Here is a 6,000-nt window from a genome sequence, read left to right as displayed (position 1 = left end):
TTAGCAGTGATTGAATTTCGGTCGGCGGATTCGGCGTGAAAACTATTTTGGACTATTCATAACAACCTGCAAACAACTTTTCCGTATTTCCGGCTGTTTAAGTACATGGTCAATGACTTATTTCGGAACAATTTCGTACATATGATAGAATAATTTATTAATTTTTAATTTGTCAAACTATTTGTCTTAAATTAGTATGTCAAGACTATGTCACAGAAAATTGAAAAACTATTCAAGAAACATATTCCGCATTTGAGTCCTCTTTTTTGATCATATGTCCTCATGTCCTCCTTTGGGATGAAAACGTCCATCCTTTTCAAATTAATCCAATATTCAATTTCATATTCATTAGTTTTTTGGTTATTTATTTGTTAGAATTTCTAGCTATTGAATATTGAGTAGTCTTGAATAAGGATGAAAGATTTTTTTTACTTTTAAACCCAATGGTAAGTTTGGCGAAATAAATAAGAGGGGAATAGTTTTATTTCTACATGTTTTGCAAATAGTTTTAGAGAGTGTTTTGGAAAGCCCAAACAAGACGCTTCGTTTTCGGAAGGCCGGGAGTTTGGTTTTCGGTTTGCGTGTTGTGCTGGGCAGTGTTTTGAAAAGCCCAAACAAGACGCTTCGTTTTGAGGATCGCCGGGAGTTTGGTTTTCGGTTCGCGTGTTGTGCTGGGCAGTGTTTTGGAAAGCCCAAGCAAGACGGCTCGTTTTCGGGACGCCGGGAGTTTGGTTTTCGGTTCGCGTGTTGTGCTGGGCAGTGTTTTGAAAAGCCCAAACAAGACGCTTCGTTTTCGGGAGGCCGGGAGTTTGGTTTTCGGTTTGCGTGTTGTGCTGGGCAGTGTTTTGAAAAGCCCAAACAAGATGCTTCGTTTTCAGGAGGCCGGGAGTTTGGTTTTCGGTTCTCGTGTTGTGCTGGGCAGTGTTTTGGAAAGCCCAAGCAAGACGGTTCGTTTTCGGGACGCCGGGAGTTTGGTTTTCGGTTCGCGTGTTGTGCTGGGCAGTGTTTTGAAAAGCCCAAACAAGACGCTTCGTTTTCGGAAGGCCGGGAGTTTGGTTTTCGGTTTGCGTGTTGTGCTGGGCAGTGTTTTGAAAAGCCCAAACAAGATGCTTCGTTTTCAGGAGGCCGGGAGTTTGGTTTTCGGTTCTCGTGTTGTGCTGGGCAGTGTTTTGGAAAGCCCAAGCAAGACGGTTCGTTTTCGGGACGCCGGGAGTTTGGTTTTCGGTTCGCGTGTTGTGCTGGGCAGTGTTTTGAAAAGCCCAAACAAGACGCTTCGTTTTCGGAAGGCCGGGAGTTTGGTTTTCGGTTTGCGTGTTGTGCTGGGCAGTGTTTTGGAAAGCCCAAACAAGACGCTTCGTTTTCGGAAGGCCGGGAGTTTGGTTTTCGGTTTGCGTGTTGTGCTGGGCAGTGTTTTGAAAAGCCCAAACAAGACGCTTCGTTTTGAGGATCGCCGGGAGTTTGGTTTTCGGTTCGCGTGTTGTGCTGGGCAGTGTTTTGGAAAGCCCAAGCAAGACGGTTCGTTTTCGGGACGCCGGGAGTTTGGTTTTCGGTTCGCGTGTTGTGCTGGGCAGTGTTTTGAAAAGCCCAAACAAGACGCTTCGTTTTCGGGAGGCCGGGAGTTTGGTTTTCGGTTTGCGTGTTGTGCTGGGCAGTGTTTTGAAAAGCCCAAACAAGACGCTTCGTTTTCGGAAGGCCGGGAGTTTGGTTTTCGGTTTGCGTGTTGTGCTGGGCAGTGTTTTGAAAAGCCCAAACAAGACGCTTCGTTTTGAGGATCGCCGGGAGTTTGGTTTTCGGTTCGCGTGTTGTGCTGGGCAGTGTTTTGGAAAGCCCAAACAAGACGCTTCGTTTTCGGAAGGCCGGGAGTTTGGTTTTCGGTTTGCGTGTTGTGCTGGGCAGTGTTTTGAAAAGCCCAAACAAGACGCTTCGTTTTGAGGATCGCCGGGAGTTTGGTTTTCGGTTCTCGTGTTGTGCTGGGCAGTGTTTTGGAAAGCCCAAGCAAGACGGTTCGTTTTCGGGACGCCGGGAGTTTGGTTTTCGGTTCGCGTGTTGTGCTGGGCAGTGTTTTGAAAAGCCCAAACAAGACGCTTCGTTTTCGGGAGGCCGGGAGTTTGGTTTTCGGTTTGCGTGTTGTGCTGGGCAGTGTTTTGAAAAGCCCAAACAAGACGCTTCGTTTTCGGAAGGCCGGGAGTTTGGTTTCGGTTTGCGTGTTGTGCTGGGCAGTGTTTTGAAACCCAAACAAGACGCTTCGTTTTCGGAAGGCCGGGAGTTTGGTTTTCGGTTGCGTGTTGTGCTGGGGCAGTGTTTTGAAAAGCCCAAACCAAGACGCTTCGTTTTGCGGATGCGCCGGGAGTTTGGTTTTCGGTTCCGTGTTGTGCTGGGCGAGTGTTTTGGAAAGCCCAAAAAGACGCTTCCGTTTTTCGGGAGGCCGGGAGTTTGGTTTTCGGGTTTGGTTCGCGTGTTGTGCTGGGCAGTGTTTTGGAAAGCCCAAACAAGACGCTTCGTTTTCGGAAGGCCGGGAGTTTGGTTTTCGGTTCGCGTGTTGTGCTGGGCAGTGTTTTGAAAAGCCCAAACAAGACGCTTCGTTTTGAGGATCGCCGGGAGTTTGGTTTTCGGTTCGCGTGTTGTGCTGGGCAGTGTTTTGGAAAGCCCAAGCAAGACGGTTCGTTTTCGGGACGCCGGGAGTTTGGTTTTCGGTTCGCGTGTTGTGCTGGGCAGTGTTTTGAAAAGCCCAAACAAGACGCTTCGTTTTCGGGAGGCCGGGAGTTTGGTTTTCGGTTTGCGTGTTGTGCTGGGCAGTGTTTTGAAAAGCCCAAACAAGACGCTTCGTTTTCGGAAGGCCGGGAGTTTGGTTTTCGGTTTGCGTGTTGTGCTGGGCAGTGTTTTGAAAAGCCCAAACAAGACGCTTCGTTTTGAGGATCGCCGGGAGTTTGGTTTTCGGTTCGCGTGTTGTGCTGGGCAGTGTTTTGGAAAGCCCAAACAAGACGCTTCGTTTTCGGAAGGCCGGGAGTTTGGTTTTCGGTTTGCGTGTTGTGCTGGGCAGTGTTTTGAAAAGCCCAAACAAGACGCTTCGTTTTGAGGATCGCCGGGAGTTTGGTTTTCGGTTCTCGTGTTGTGCTGGGCAGTGTTTTGGAAAGCCCAAGCAAGACGGTTCGTTTTCGGGACGCCGGGAGTTTGGTTTTCGGTTCGCGTGTTGTGCTGGGCAGTGTTTTGAAAAGCCCAAACAAGACGCTTCGTTTTCGGGAGGCCGGGAGTTTGGTTTTCGGTTTGCGTGTTGTGCTGGGCAGTGTTTTGAAAAGCCCAAACAAGACGCTTCGTTTTCAGGATTCCGGGAGTTTGGTTTTCGGTTCTCGTGTTGTGCTGGGCAGTGTTTTGGAAAGCCCAAACAAGACGCTTCGTTTTCGGAAGGCCGGGAGTTTGGTTTTCGGTTTGCGTGTTGTGCTGGGCAGTGTTTTGAAAAGCCCAAACAAGACGCTTCGTTTTGAGGATCGCCGGGAGTTTGGTTTTCGGTTCGCGTGTTGTGCTGGGCAGTGTTTTGAAAAGCCCAAACAAGACGCTTCGTTTTCGGGAGGCCGGGAGTTTGGTTTTCGGTTTGCGTGTTGTGCTGGGCAGTGTTTTGGAAAGCCCAAACAAGACGCTTCGTTTTCGGAAGGCCGGGAGTTTGGTTTTCGGTTTGCGTGTTGTGCTGGGCAGTGTTTTGAAAAGCCCAAACAAGACGCTTCGTTTTGAGGATCGCCGGGAGTTTGGTTTTCGGTTCGCGTGTTGTGCTGGGCAGTGTTTTGGAAAGCCCAAGCAAGACGGTTCGTTTTCGGGACGCCGGGAGTTTGGTTTTCGGTTCGCGTGTTGTGCTGGGCAGTGTTTTGAAAAGCCCAAACAAGACGCTTCGTTTTCGGGAGGCCGGGAGTTTGGTTTTCGGTTTGCGTGTTGTGCTGGGCAGTGTTTTGAAAAGCCCAAACAAGACGCTTCGTTTTCGGAAGGCCGGGAGTTTGGTTTTCGGTTTGCGTGTTGTGCTGGGCAGTGTTTTGAAAAGCCCAAACAAGACGCTTCGTTTTGAGGATCGCCGGGAGTTTGGTTTTCGGTTCGCGTGTTGTGCTGGGCAGTGTTTTGGAAAGCCCAAACAAGACGCTTCGTTTTCGGAAGGCCGGGAGTTTGGTTTTCGGTTTGCGTGTTGTGCTGGGCAGTGTTTTGAAAAGCCCAAACAAGACGCTTCGTTTTGAGGATCGCCGGGAGTTTGGTTTTCGGTTCTCGTGTTGTGCTGGGCAGTGTTTTGGAAAGCCCAAGCAAGACGGTTCGTTTTCGGGACGCCGGGAGTTTGGTTTTCGGTTCGCGTGTTGTGCTGGGCAGTGTTTTGAAAAGCCCAAACAAGACGCTTCGTTTTCGGGAGGCCGGGAGTTTGGTTTTCGGTTTGCGTGTTGTGCTGGGCAGTGTTTTGAAAAGCCCAAACAAGATGCTTCGTTTTCAGGAGGCCGGGAGTTTGGTTTTCGGTTCTCGTGTTGTGCTGGGCAGTGTTTTGGAAAGCCCAAACAAGACGCTTCGTTTTCGGGAGGCCGGGAGTTTGGTTTTCGGTTTGCGTGTTGTGCTGGGCAGTGTTTTGAAAAGCCCAAACAAGACGCTTCGTTTTCAGGATTCCGGGAGTTTGGTTTTCGGTTCTCGTGTTGTGCTGGGCAGTGTTTTGGAAAGCCCAAACAAGACGCTTCGTTTTCGGAAGGCCGGGAGTTTGGTTTTCGGTTTGCGTGTTGTGCTGGGCAGTGTTTTGAAAAGCCCAAACAAGACGCTTCGTTTTGAGGATCGCCGGGAGTTTGGTTTTCGGTTCGCGTGTTGTGCTGGGCAGTGTTTTGGAAAGCCCAAGCAAGACGGCTCGTTTTCGGGACGCCGGGAGTTTGGTTTTCGGTTCGCGTGTTGTGCTGGGCAGTGTTTTGAAAAGCCCAAACAAGATGCTTCGTTTTCAGGAGGCCGGGAGTTTGGTTTTCGGTTCTCGTGTTGTGCTGGGCAGTGTTTTGGAAAGCCCAAGCAAGACGGTTCGTTTTCGGGACGCCGGGAGTTTGGTTTTCGGTTCGCGTGTTGTGCTGGGCAGTGTTTTGAAAAGCCCAAACAAGACGCTTCGTTTTCGGAAGGCCGGGAGTTTGGTTTTCGGTTTGCGTGTTGTGCTGGGCAGTGTTTTGGAAAGCCCAAACAAGACGCTTCGTTTTCGGAAGGCCGGGAGTTTGGTTTTCGGTTTGCGTGTTGTGCTGGGCAGTGTTTTGAAAAGCCCAAACAAGACGCTTCGTTTTGAGGATCGCCGGGAGTTTGGTTTTCGGTTCGCGTGTTGTGCTGGGCAGTGTTTTGGAAAGCCCAAACAAGACGCTTCGTTTTCGGAAGGCCGGGAGTTTGGTTTTCGGTTTGCGTGTTGTGCTGGGCAGTGTTTTGAAAAGCCCAAACAAGACGCTTTGTTTTGAGGATCGCCGGGAGTTTGGTTTCGGTTCTCGTGTTGTGCTGGGCAGTGTTTTGGAAAGCCCAAGCAAGACGGTTCGTTTTCGGGACGCCGGGAGTTTGGTTTTCGGTTCGCGTGTTGTGCTGGGCAGTGTTTTGAAAAAGCCCAAACAAGACGCTTCGTTTTCGGGAGGCCGGGAGTTTGGTTTTCGGTTTGCGTGTTGTGCTGGGCAGTGTTTTGAAAAGCCCAAACAAGACGCTTCGTTTTCAGGATTCCGGGAGTTTGGTTTTCGGTTCTCGTGTTGTGCTGGGCAGTGTTTTGGAAAGCCCAAACAAGACGCTTCGTTTTCGGAAGGCCGGGAGTTTGGTTTTCGGTTTGCGTGTTGTGCTGGGCAGTGTTTTGAAAAGCCCAAACAAGACGCTTCGTTTTGAGGATCGCCGGGAGTTTGGTTTTCGGTTCGCGTGTTGTGCTGGGCAGTGTTTTGAAAAGCCCAAACAAGACGCTTCGTTTTCGGGAGGCCGGGAGTTTGGTTTTCGGTTTGCGTGTTGTGCTGGGCAGTGTTTTGGAAAGCCCAAACAAGACGCTTCGTTTTC

The sequence above is a fragment of the Aedes aegypti genome, chromosome 2, assembly GCF_002204515.2.
Source record: "Aedes aegypti strain LVP_AGWG chromosome 2, AaegL5.0 Primary Assembly, whole genome shotgun sequence".
In the NCBI taxonomy this organism is placed as follows: domain Eukaryota; kingdom Metazoa; phylum Arthropoda; class Insecta; order Diptera; family Culicidae; genus Aedes; species Aedes aegypti.
This window is presented reverse-complemented; position numbering follows the sequence as displayed.